Here is a 14047-nt window from a genome sequence, read left to right as displayed (position 1 = left end):
ATCACATTGATTTTGTAGATGTTGAATCATTTGTGCATTTCTGGAATAAATCACATTTGATCATAGTGTGAATTTGAGCTGCTAATATTTTGTTGAGGATTTCTAATCTATGCTAATCAGTGATATTGGGTGGTATTTTTTTTTTTTCCTTTTGGATTCTTTGTCTGATTTGGTATGAAGGTAATGCTAGCCTTGTAAAATAAGCTGGGTAGTGTTCTCTTCTAATTTTCTGGAAGACTTGAGAAGGATTGGCATGTATGCTTTCAATGTTTGGTAGAATGTCTGGCCCCAGACTTTTTTGTAGGGAGGTTTTTGTTTACTGATTTAATCTCCTTACTAGTAATCAGTCTATTCAAATTTTCTATTGCTTCATGAATTAATCTTGGTAGGTTGTATATGTTTCTAGAAACAGATATGTTTCTTCCAGTTTGTTGAATTTATTTGTGTATAATTGTTTATAGCAGTCTCTTATCCTTTTTATTTCTGTGGCATCAGTTACAACATATGTTTCATTTCTGATTTTCCTTTCTCTCTTCATCTTCATGAGTCTGGACAGAGGTTTGTTGGTTTGTTTATCTTTTCAAAGAATCTGCTCTTAATTTCATTATCTTTCCTATATTTTTGACTCGATTTTATTTCTGCTCTGATCTTTATTATTTTCTTTCTTCTGTAAACTTTGAGCTTTGTTTGTTCTTTTCCTATCTCCCTGAGGTGTAATGTTGGTTGATTATTTGAGGTTTTCCTTGTTTCCTGGTACAAACATGTTTTTCTATGGACTTCCCTCTTTTGCTGCATTCCCTAAGTTTTAGTATATTGTATTTCCATTATCATTTGTCTCATGGTATTTTTTTGATTTCTGCATTGATTTCTTCTTTGGCCCATTGGTTATTTAGTAGCATGTTATTTAATCTTCACAGTTTGTGAATTTTTCAGTCTACTTCTTGTAATTGATTCATAATTTCATTCCATTGTGGTTGGAACAGATGTTTTATATAATTTTAATCTTCTTAAATTTATTGACTTGTTTTTTGGCTTAATATAGGATTTATCCTGGGTGATATTCAATATGTACTTGAAAAGAATGTACATTCTATTGCTTTTGATGGAATGTTCTATATATATCAAGTCTATCTGGTCTAGCTGACCAGTCATTTAAGGTCAATGTATCCTTATTGATTGTCTGCTTGGATGATCTATCCATTGCTGTAAGTGGCACATTAAAATCTTCTACTATTATTATATTGCTTTCTGTTTCTCTCTTTAGGTCTATTTAAATTTTTTAAATATATTTAAGTGCTCCTGTGTTGGGTGAATAAATATTGACCAATGTTATACAGTTGATCCTCAAACAATGCAGGGGTTAGTGGTGTTGACCTCCCGTGAAATAAAAAATTCACGTATAACCTCATAGTCAACTCATTGTATATATGGTTCCACATCTGTGAATTCAACCAATCATGGATTCTGTAGTACTATGGTATTTTTGGGGGAAAAAATATTTAACATGAAAGTGGACCTGTGCAGTTTTCTCTTTCTCTCCCTCTCTCCCTCTCCCTCCCTTTCTCCTTTTGGGACTCTTACAATGTGAATGTTAGCCTACTTGGTGTTGTCTAACCAAGATCATCTCTTAAATGATCTTTACTTTTTAAAAATTATTTTTTCTTCCTTCTCCTTTGATTGGATGTGTTCCAATGGCTTGTCTTTAAGTTCACTGATTGTTCTGCTTCATCCAGTCTGTTGTTGAAGCCCTTTAGTGTAATTTTAATTGAGTAATTATATTCTTTAGCTCTGTGAGTTCTATTTGACTTTATGTTTTCTGTCTCTTTCTTGAAGCTCTTTCCATATTTATCCATTCTTCTCCCAAGTTCAGTGAGCATCCTTATGACCATTACCTTTAACTTTTTGTAAATCACTTATCTATGTCTTGTTGATTTTTTTCTGAGTATTTATGTTGTTATTTTGTTTGGAATATTTCCTTGTTTCTTCATGTTAGTTTCTATGTATTAGATGAAACAGCCAACTCTCTCAGCCTTGAAGAAGTGGCCCTGTGTAGGAGATTAACCCTGTTCAACCCTTCCCTAACTCTTTGTTTTTCAAATCTTTATGATTGTCCCAGCAGTCTGTTTTATTTTTAATAGCTTCCAATAGTTGTGTGTTTGCCAAGACCTGTCAGTATCCCAAGGAGGAAGATCTCACTCAGCACCTAGATTCAGGCTGATGCAAGCCAGACTGTAAGATCGCAGCTTTTAAAGTGATCAGTATGTGGTACTATGGGACCACAAGTGTATGCTCCACTGGTCACCAGAACTCCCTTCTGGGTGAGCTGTGGCAAGGCAGAGGGAGACTGGCCTACCATCCATTGGCCCACATTCCACCCCTCTAAGCCTCTCACTGTGCGTTGTAGCCTGGCCCTCAGCGTAAGCTCCATAACTAGGAAATAGGCCTCTTTCACAGAAATCCTGGGCATGTGTTTCAGTCTGCTTTCTGTGCAGAGCCCTGGGGGCGTAGCCTGGCAAGAACTGCAGGGATTGTTACAGTCGCTGAGACCCAGTAATGCAAGTTCAAGGCGTGTCCCCTGGGTGGCGGTCATAGAAACTGATGTGCGGCAAAGCTCCCATCTGAGGGAGAGCACAAGGGTAAATCTCACCCTCTAAGTTCTCAGGAAAAGATTACAGTCAGTCCTGAGATGTGTGTTTAATTAGAATTCTGCTCCTCAGACTGCAGTTATGATCAGAAACTAATAGGCCTTTTTACAGAAAGACTGAGTTCCTGGGTCTATTGCATTTTGCTGAGTCCTGGAAGGGGTAGGCGTTTGAGAATTCATTATCCATTGGTTATAGTCCTGTGGTACCTGTGAGCATAAGCCCTACTGGCAATCAGAGCCAGGTGACGTAGAACCACTAAACTGGGGCACCAGACAAGGGTTCCAGTTCCTTTCCAGGAGACACCAGCAAGCTAGAATGAGGCAGAAGGAGAGTTCAAAGATTGTCTCTACTGGCTGCTGTTTTCTGATAGCCCCTAAGTAGACCTTGTTCCCACCCCCCCCCCCCCAAAATTTGCACAATGTGAGAGTTGGGAGTTAAGTTTTCTTTGGGCAAAATGAGAACTGCAGCCCAGGGGACTGCATTCAGATAGTTCTGAAAAACTGTTCACAGGAAGCAAGGGGAGAAGCTAGGATATATAGGATAGGAGATTTGCAACAAAGGGCAGGTAGTCAGGAACATCAAAATAGTATTGTTAATAATATTGCTAATCAGGTATTTCAAGTTAAGGAATTTAGTGCTTTTCTATGGGAAAGATGCAAGGGTCTGGACTCGCTGAAATCATTCCTTTGATACACGCCTCAGCTATCTGGGCCTAGTGTCCTGTATTTGCACATCCTAAGTTTCCTCAGGACTCGCCAAAGGGTGTGGCTGCATTCTGATGGCTGCTTGATGGCAGGTATTCTTTTTTAAGTTTCCTCAGGGCTCACTGGCTCACACTGGAGGACTGCAATCATTGATGACTGTAATATCCTTGGTTACTGATAGAGCAGGAAATATTCCATTTCTCATCCCTTCGATGTGTGCCGTACCAAAAGCCCGACCCTCAGACCAAAGCTCCAGGATAAGCAAATAGACCTCTTTCTCAGAAAGATTAGGGTGTGTTTCTTCTGCTGTCTGTATAGTGTCTAGCGTCGGGGGGTGGTAATCTGCCAAGAACTGTCCCTCTGATTTTTATAGTCCTATAGGACTGTCCCCCGGATCTCCAGAGCCAGGTGATCAAGGTGAATGCCTAGAGTGGCACCCACAATAAACAGAACCAGAGGAAAAAGCCCAGAGCACCAGAAACATGTAAAATGTCCCCTTTGAGAGGGGACTCTGGAGTGTAGCAGAGAAAGAGGGTAGGATGGTAACTGCTGGCTGGAGTAAGGCAGAGGAGGAGCGTAAGGATAGTGCCTGCGGGAGAGGAAGAAAGGGTCGTGTTTTATGACTGGGGAGATGAGAGAGGGGGAATATAAAGATGGCACCCCCTAGGGGGTGAGGGGAAGAGCCTAGAGTTTTATAAAAGAGAAAGATGGTGTGTAAAGAAGGTGCCCACCAGCCTCTGACCCCGGCAGACTCCTGGATCTTTGTTAATTTCGATGCTTACCCCTTGGGCTGATTATTTAAGATCAACAGATGAACCTCTTTCATATAAACTCTGGGCAAGATCAGAGGCTTCCCTTGGGCAAGTGCATCCACGTTGGTGATCCTTTCAAAAGTCATTTCTCAGATTACTATTGCCTTTGGGTCTCATTGTCATGAGCCCCACTATTTTTCAAAACTAAATGTTTGGGGGCTCATATCTCAGGTGTAGATTTTAAAAGTTGGGGTGCTGGATGTGGGGCTCAAACATTTTACTCTGCAGTGAGAAGCTTCTGATGGGGGTCCATACACTAGGGGTGGGCTTTATGGCAAGATGGCATCTCAGCTTCTCCTACCCACTTTGATGTGATTTTTCTTCCTAGTTCACCAGCTATGTGGCCATTGCTTAGCTAGTTTTTAGGTTTTTCTCAGAGCAAATTCTTCAGTATGTCACTGTAGATCCGATGTGTCTATAAGAGTTCAGGATCCTTCTGTTTCCATCTTGAACTGGCAATGTCAATATTTTGATTTCCTCTCTGACTGATTTACTAAATCCTCTTATCATTTTAAGTGAGTCTGTACATTCTTTTGCATTATCTATGAGGCAGCTTTTTATCTGTAAATATTTTTTTCCTGATTTCACAGTCTTAATAACTTTCCTCCCATCTTTTTTTTCTTGTTTGTATTTCAGTGCCTCTTTGATCAGATCTTTACTCAAATTGAACGGTCCGAATGATTAGACCTTTATGGAATAAATAAATTTTAGTTTATACAGCAAGCTGCTTCTGTGGATTTGATTTCTTCTGGCTTCTTTTCAGCTGGTGGTTTCTTGGCAGCTCCAGCGTTTTTTCCCACCAAAGCTTTTTGACACCAACACTCTTCTTCCTTCACTACCACTGGCTTCTTGCCTGGAACACCCTTCCTATCTGATTTGGCTGCTAGGGATGCCTTATCTCCTTGGAGTCTGTGATTCTTGATTTGGCAAACAATGATGTTTCAGTGCCTGATTTTTGCATATGAATTTAGTTCCAACATGATTCTCAGGTTTTTCAGTGGATTCTTCTGTATGAGTCTGTGATGAATCTTCTTATGTGGTGCTTGGAGGTGTCTTTGGATCTCTGAGCTTTTTTCAGACTCCGCTAAGGTCTGTATTGAGCATCTTATGTATGGGGAGGTTGCAGTCACTCTTGAGGAAGGCAACTTTACACCAAGTGCCATGCACATCATCTCACTTGTGGAAAGCACTTTCAGTCCAAACGCAGTAACACCAGGAGTAAATTTCAGAATGTTCAGTTTACTTATTTATTGTGGTTGTTCAGTCACTCAGTCATGTCTCTTTGCAACCCATGGACTGCAGCATGCCAGGCTTCCCTGTCTTTCACTATCTCCTGGATTTGCTCAAACTCATATCCATTGAGTCAATAATGCCATTCAGCCATCTCACCCTCAGTAGTCTCCTTCTCCTGCCCTCAATCTTTCCCAGCATTGGGGTTTTTTCAATGAGTTGGCTCTTCACATCAGATGGCCAAAGTATTGGAGTTTCAGCACCGGTCCTTCCAATGGATATTCAGGGCTGATTTCCTTTAAGATTGACTGGTTGGATCTCCTTTCAGTTCAAGGGACTCTCAAGAGTCTTCTCTAACACCACAGTTCAAAAGTATCAATACTTTGGTGCTCAGCTTTCTTTATAGTCCAACTCTCACATTCATACATGACTACTGGAAAAACCATAGCTTTGACTATATGGACCTTTGTTGGCAAAGTGATCTCTGCTTTTTAATATGCTGTATAGGTTTGTCATAGCTTTTCTTCCAAGGAGGAAGCGTCTTTTAATTTCATGGCTGCAGTTACTGTCTGATGTGATTTTAGAGCCCAAGAAAATAAAGTCTGTCACTGTTTCCATTTTTCCCATCTATTTGCCCTGAATATAGTGATTATAAGAATGTTTCTGGAGGATTCTCTGTGCTCAATACAGTGTTGTTGTTGTTTAGCCACTAAATCATGTCTGACTTTTTTGTGACCCCGTGGACTGTAACCAGCCAGGATCCTCTGTCCACGGGATCTCCCAGGCAAGAATACTGGAATGGGTTGCCATTTTTTTCTCCAGGGTGTCTTCCTGACCCAGAGATCGAACCCACATCTCTGGGACTGGCAGGTGAATTCTTTACCACTGAGCCATCAGGGAAGCTCTCAATACAATGGCATCTTTTCATTTTGCATTGCCAGCTCTCATTTGCTGGGAGCTTTTTTGATATCATTCCAGGCCCTAAGTTTCTTAAGAAGCAAGATAGCCTTCTTGGTCTTCTAGTAGCCTTCAGCTTTATCTTCACCCCCAAACAAAGTTCAGAAATTCCTCAGTATGATGACCTTTAGACAGGACTAGCACTAGCAAAGGCAGAAATAGAGCCCTGCGGTATGGCATTTTGCTTCTGCGCTGATTGCTCTGTGGGTACCAGTGGTGTCAGGTTTTAGTCAATGCAAATATATAGCCCCAGGACACACATTTCCAAAAGCCTCTTGGCCATAACCATGAGCTAAACACCCAGTACCTTGTAAATAATACTGTGGATCAGCTTGAACCTTTGTGGCATCCCTTGCATATTCTTTCTAAGACACACACTTATCTCTCTCTTCAAAGGAAAGAATGGGCTTATGCGGGCTTGATTATGGAGGAAACAGGAAGATCGTAACCGTCTGAAGGAGAGTGAATTTGTTGGCAATTCCAACCCAGAATTCTTGATGGCTACCTGGGGAACCAGAACCAACATTAGAATTAAAACAAACAATAAGTAAAAAGTTCCTCAAAATTTGGGAATTGGACCAATGACCAGATGAAAATAAGTTGGCTTCTCGTGAGTATGTTCTGGGGTGACAGCCTGGATCCCAGAGAATTTTTTTATACGTTGTCTTTATGGACAGGCATTACTTGCTCTGTGTACTGAGCTGGCATGAAAGTATAGCAGTAATTAGGATATGCTGTATTTTGTCTCTTGATCTCTAAGCCCACGGTTTACTCATGGGCAGAATGGTGACAGTTTGATAATTTTCTGCTCGTATGAAAAAGCTAATTCTTTATTATGGTAATATCAATCCATCAACCATGGGCTGAGCAGGGCTGTGAAGAACAGTTTTCAGGTTAAGCAATTATAGCATCTTGGTGACACGATATTTGACAGAAACCACGTTTCTGTTACATTAAGGCATCTGAGTTCACTTCTATTAAAAGCATGGCTTTCTCTTATTTCTTAAAACACATTATTATACTAAGTCACTTTTCAGCATCCCCAATTTCTCTTGAATTTGATGAGTGAATGTCTGCCTTAAAATACTCATAGTAACACATTCTTTGTTTCGCAGCCCCCAGAGAACAGTATGTTTTAATTAACATATACATTATATAAATATCTGCTCATCTTGGTTTTTCTGCATGAAAAGGATTGAAATTTGTTCCACTAAGGAAACGAAACCAACACACTCAAAGTCTGGGTGCAGGTATATTAGCATTTCAAAGGTTCAAGTGTCATAACTGGTTTAACTAGACAACGCCATAACTTAAATTTCGGAGAACTGCCTGGAAGGAAGATCAATTCTGCATTTGAATGAATTCAAATAAATCGAACACCATGTATCTGCACTCAGCATATCCCTGCTAGGGTCTCTACAAATTATTTGCAATCAAAATCTTTCTTAAACTTGTTTGAAAAGAGGCATAAATTTGTCATTTTTATTAAACTGAAAGATTTGTCCTTACAGAGTTATGAAAATATTTTGTGTCCATAAAAGTACTTAATGTTGACATGCTACTTTTCAATTTCTTCCTTGGTGTAATTAGTAAAATTTTTAACTTTAATTATAAAGGTTTTCATTTTGTTTGGGAGATGGAGAAAGTGAATATATGGTATATAATGCTTAGAGTCAGAATGATCAATGGTAGTGAAGAAAGCATACCAAATACTAAGTCATGTGTATATCTAATGTTTCTGCAAATGGATAAGAAATTGGTCTTTTAAGGGAAATCTACAAAGCTAAGGAATTGGGGATGACTATTTAGTACTTAAAAATCATTTTTCATCTATTCTGAATCTTAGGATGAGGCAAGATGCTGATGTAGTGTTATAATATTCAGAAAATATGTAGATGAAAAGCTGACACATATAAGATCTCACACTTAAAGGCATTCTGTTTAAAGAATAAAATCCACAAAACAGTTTTTCAGGTTAAAAATAAATTTATAGAACTTTTTTTTTTCCTTTTACTTCAAGTCTCTCTTTGGTAATCTAGTTTCAATGTAAAACATTCTATCTTTTTCTTCATTTAAAATATAAAATATGATAAATTTATTTAAGAAAACACCAGAATTAGAGGAAATTATCCCACATGATGATGACCATCAGAGCTGCCACATTGCACAACTGTCGTTGGAATTGTTCACATAGAAAATGGCAGCCCTGCTGAGCAACTAGGCATGAAAGGAGCTCCCTGGTGCTGGGCAAGGCCCTGCAGCCTCCATGAGGGCTGGGAATTTCTCATCTTTTGTATCAAGTACATAAAGAGGAGGACTTGAAACTTTTCAGCTGAGCAACTAGGCATGAAAGGAGCTCCCTGGTGCTGGGCAAGGCCCTGTAGCCTCCATGAGGGCTGTGAATTTCTCATCTTTTGTAACAAGTACATAAAGCCTAGGACTTGAAACTTTTCACTAGTTTGCACCCCCACCCCCACTATTGACAGCTCTTTAAAATATCCGAGTATCTCCTCCATCTCCCTGCAGGTGATTAACCTAATTGGTTTTCCTGTTATTGTGTCCAAGGGAAGATGCAATACAGAGCCTTTAAGAGGAACTACATTCCTTTCTTGTTAAAGATAAAAGAATGGGAACAATAAACCCAGGATTCTTCAGCCACCCTATGTGGACCATTGTCACATGTTCTTGCTTGGCATCACAGACAACCCTGCGTCAAGATCCTCATTTCCAATGTGATACACAACCACTGTTGACATTGGTTAGTCTAGGAGATGGCAGATCGTAGCCCATATTATTGGTTAAAGGATGAATCCCTTTTCTACTAGATGAATCCCTATTCTACTAGAATAGGTACCTGCAGGCCTATTCTAGTAGATTCATTACAACTTATTGGTGGACTCATGGAATCAAGTACCTATCTGTAAAGTGAGGATAATTCTTTCTTGCCTAATGTTGCGATTCTATAATGTATTAATATATTAATTCTTGACTGATCTCAGATCTCCTCTTGTTGGTCTTAAATTTGGGTTCCCAGAGGAAGTTCATACATACTTATGTATATGTGTGTATACATACCTGTATATACACATATGTGTATCTATATATACACATTTATATACGTATTTTCAATTTTAGTTATGAACATAACTTTCGTAAGTTTTTTATGGCAATGACTTTGGATCCTTTCAATTTATGATATATTAGTGATTGAAGAGTTCTATACATTTTTACCTTTTTTTTTCTGCCATCTCCTGTGTCCCAGTTGCATGTTTTCCAGTAACATTTTTGTCTTATGTAAGTACAATTATGTTAACTAGGTGTTAATGAGAGATGTTTGAACAAAGGGTCTGATAATAGAAAACTTGGGGGAAAGTGCATATTATTCCATGTTAAGGACATCTTCTATAAAAATTATATCTGTACTGATCATATTTTCTAGGGGTGAGTGATCACACAAAAAGTCCTTTGATTGCTTCCCTTGTGATTTTAAATATGTAGCAAATTGATAGTGTTAGATAGACAGATATTTGGGAGATTTGGGACATAAATTGAAACTGTACTTTAAGGACTCTAAACTTCAACAAAAATGAGGCTCAAGTGGTTATTTTTCCCTAAATGAATAGCAAGCCCATAGAAAATAAACATGGATATCTAAAACCCTAATGGCCCTTCAGAATCACAATTCTGATTGGCTGTGTAACAAAGTCTTTTGGGGATTACATTCTCCAGATTTTAAACTTATAAAGAAAAGCAGCAAATCACAGCATCAGTCAGATATGTGAACTACTAGTTTAAGGCAGTTGATATTTCAATATTAGATTGCATTCCGTTACTTTAGATGATGTCATGTCTTCCAGAAGCTGGGTTTTCATTGATTGTTGTGACAAAAGTAAATAGTGAACAAACATAAATATGGAATAGGAAATGAGGGTGGCAGCATCTGATCTGATACCATGATCTGATAAGAAGTTCCAGGAGCACAAATTCATTTGATGTGTAATTTGTGGCCTTTTAAAAATGAAATACATTTTTTTCTTTTAATGTATGTGTATTGTTTATTCAGAAGGTTGCTAAGTTGTTAAGGCATAAATTATTAAGTTGTCTGAACCTAAGAACTTCATAAACAGAATGATTAGGTTTGCTTTTGGGCTGTCAAACATCATGGGGATGTTACTGAGACACTAAGCATCTTATAAACCAAAGGAGTCTGGGAACCTCTGAATTACACAGTTTTTTTTTTTTTTAAATTTGACATTGTTGAATTGTTTGGATCTGTTGTTTTTCTTTGAAAATAACCAACAAAGGCCAAGTGATACTCTTAGAAGGCTCTTTGGGGGCTGTGCACATGGTGTATAGACTATGGCTAAATATTCATCATATCACCAGTCTCTAGCAACAAATTGAGGCAGGGTTTTCTTATTAGGTAGCTGAGTCACATGTTTTACTTTCCATTACTCCCACTTCTGGCATGTGATTGATGAGGCTGCTCCATGGTAGACATCAGCTCAGTTCAGTTGTTCAGTGGTGTCCGACTCTTTGCGACCCCATGAATCGCAGCACGCCAGACCTCCCTGTCCATCACCAACTCCCGGAATTTACTCAAACTCATGCCCATCGAGTCTGTGATGCCATCCAGCCATCTCATCCTCTGTCGTCCCCTTCTCCTGCCCCCAGTCCCTCCCAGCATCAGGGTCTTTTCCAATGAGTCAACTCTTCACATCAGGTGGCCAAAGTATTGGAGTTTCAGCTTCAGCATCAGTCCTTCCAATGAACACCCAGGACTGATCTCCTTTAGTATGGACTGGTTGGATCTCCTTGCAGTCCAAGGGACCCTCAAGGGTCTTCTCCAACACCACAGTTCAAAAGCATCAATTTTTCAGCACTCAGATTTCTTCACAGTCCAACTTTCACATCCAGACATGACCACTGGAAACACCATAGCCTTGGCCAGACGGACCTTTGTTGGCAAAGTAATGTCTCTGCTTTTTAATATGCTGTCTAGGTTGGTCATAACTTTCCTTCAAAGGAGTAAGCGTCTTTTAATTTCATGGCTGCAGTCACCATCTGCAGTGATTTTGGAGCCCCCAAAAATAAAATCTGGCACTGTTTCCACTGTCTCCCCATCAATTTCCCATGAAGTGATGGGACCAGATGCTATGATCTTAGTTTTCTGAATGTTGAGCTTTAAGCCAACTTTTTCACTCTCCTCTTTCACTTTCATCAAGAGACTTTTTGGTTCCGCCTCACTTTCTGCCATAAGGGTGGTGTCATCTGCATATCTGAGGTTATTGATATTTCTCCCGGAAATCTTAATTCCAGCTTGTGCTTCTCCCAGCCCAGCATTTCTCATGATGTACTCTGCATATAAGTTAAATAAGCAGAGTGACAATATACACCCTTGACATACTCCTTTTCCTATTTGGAACCAGTCTGTTGTTCCATGTCCAGTTCTAACTGTTGCTTCCTGACCTGCATACAGGTCAAGAGGCAGGTCAGGTGGTCTGGTATTCCCATCTCCTTCAGAATTTTCCACAGTTTATTGTGATCCACACAGTCAAAGGCTTTGGCGTAGTCAATAAAGCAGAAATAGATGTTTTTCTGGAACTCTCTTGCTTTTTCGATGATCCAGTGGATATTGGCAATTTGATCTCTGGTTCCTCTGCCTTTTCTAAAACCAGCTTGAACATCTGGAAGTTCTCGGTTCATGAATTGCTGAAGCCTGGCTTGGAGAATTTTGAGCATTACTTTACTAGCGTGTGAGATGAGTGCAATTGTGCAGTAGTTTGAGCATTCTTTGGGATTGCCTTTCTTAAGGATTGGAATGAAAACGGAACATTTCCAGTCCTGTGGCCACTGCTGAGTTTTCCAAATTTGCTGGCATATTGAGTGCAGCACTTTCACAGCATCATCTTTCCGGATTTGAAATAGCTCAACTGGAATTCCATCACATCCACTAGCTTTGTTTGTAGTGATGCTTCCTAAGGCCCACTTGACTTCACATTCCAAGATGTCTGGCTCTAGGTGAGTTATCACACCATTGTGATTATCTGGGTCATGGAGATCTTTTTTGTACAGTTCTTCTGTGTATTCTTGCCACCTCTTCTTAATATCTTCTGCTTCTGTTAAGTCCATACCATTTCTTTCCTTTATTGAGCCCATCTTTGCATGAAATGTTCCCTTGGTATCTCTAATTTTCTTGAAGAGATCTCTAGTCTTTCCCATTCTGTTGTTTTCCTCTATTTCTTTGCATTGATTGCTGAGGAAGACTTTCTTTTCTCTTCTGGCTATTCTTTGGAACTCTGCATTCAAATAGGAATATCTTTCCTTTTCTCCTTTGCTTTTTGCTTCTCTTCTTTTCACAGCTCTTTGTAAGGCCTCCTCAGACAACCATTTTGCCTTTTTGCATTTCTTTTCTATGGGGATGGTCTTGATCCCTGTCTCCTGTAAAATGGAAATTCCTTATTAGGAAGGTGCTTAGAGATTTGGTTCTGAGAAGCGCAACTATAAGGAACCCCATGGACTGCAGCACACCAGGCTTCCCTGTCCTTCACTATGTCCCAGAGTTTGCTCAACTCATGTCCATTGAGTCAGTCATGCCATCCAACCATCTCGTCCTCTGTTGCCCCCTTCTCCTCCTGCCCTCACTCTTTCCCAGCATCAGGGTCTTTTCCAATGAGTTGGTGCTTAGCATCAGGTGGCCGAAGTATTGGAGCTTCAGCTTCAGCATCAGTCCTTCCAATGAATATTCTGGTTTTATTTCCTTTAGGATTGACTGGTTTGATTTCCTTGCTGTCAAGGAGGTATAAATGGAAAACCATTGCACATTGCTTGATGAAGGAATTGTTACATCTTGGTGTGGGTTGATTCATTCTTGGATAAACCTGAGAACATGAAAATTATGCTAACCTTGGTCCTCATTTCACAGAGTGTGAAAAGTATCTTATATCTCTGGGACAGCAATATGGAGCCAATTAGCAGTCACTGTTCCTCTAGCCCATCAAAAAGTCCTCATTCTTCAGCATGCAGCTCAAATTCCATTTTGTTCCTAAGCTTCTCCTTAATCTCCCAAATGAAGTTAGTCAAAGTTACCTTGGGTACTCATTTGTATCAGTGTTCCTTATGGTTTATATGTGTTTCCCCTAGTTTGTAAATTCATGAAAAATAGAAACATACTTAAACCTTTGTCCAGTTGTCCTGATGAGCTTTAAAATCTCAGCAGTAGCCACAGACTCGATGACTTTTTTTGTTCTTGTTTTAAAAACATATCATTAACATATTATGATTGTGTCCATTGTAACTTCTTAACCTTATGACTTTCATATAATAATTCTATAACACATCAGGCTAAATGGATGTGGCCATGGCTGACTGAGTGGGAAGGTTCTGGTTGCCCCCACTGTGGTAAGGCACTAATATTGTAGCAAATCTGTAACCCATGGATAGCAAAACCAGTACACCCTAGTATATTGATTGGTAGGGTTTTGTTTTTTTTTTTTTTTGTATTTTGATTACACTAACATCTTTGTGCATAAATTTCTTGGAAGACAATTATAAGCATTGTAACAAATTTAATGCATAAAATTCACAAAACTCCCATAAAATCCCTAGGTTCTAAAGCTATTGAATTTGCTATTAAATGTTGTTATTGAAGAACTATGCAGAACTTACCAGTAAACCTGTCTTCCTGGGGCTTCTGCCC

At 39.4% G+C, this 14047-nt stretch overlaps 1 pseudogene; it reads right to left on the bottom strand.

Moving 5' to 3' along the window:
* Positions 1-4868: 4868 nt before the first annotated feature.
* LOC122454022 lies at positions 4869-10840 on the bottom strand (annotated as a pseudogene).
* Positions 10841-14047: the final 3207 nt, after the last annotated feature.

Source organism: Cervus canadensis, chromosome 15 (genome assembly GCF_019320065.1).
Source record: "Cervus canadensis isolate Bull #8, Minnesota chromosome 15, ASM1932006v1, whole genome shotgun sequence".
In the NCBI taxonomy this organism is placed as follows: Eukaryota; Metazoa; Chordata; class Mammalia; order Artiodactyla; family Cervidae; genus Cervus; species Cervus canadensis.
The sequence above is the reverse complement of the archived record's forward strand: the minus strand, read 5'-3'. Positions and strand labels throughout refer to the sequence as shown.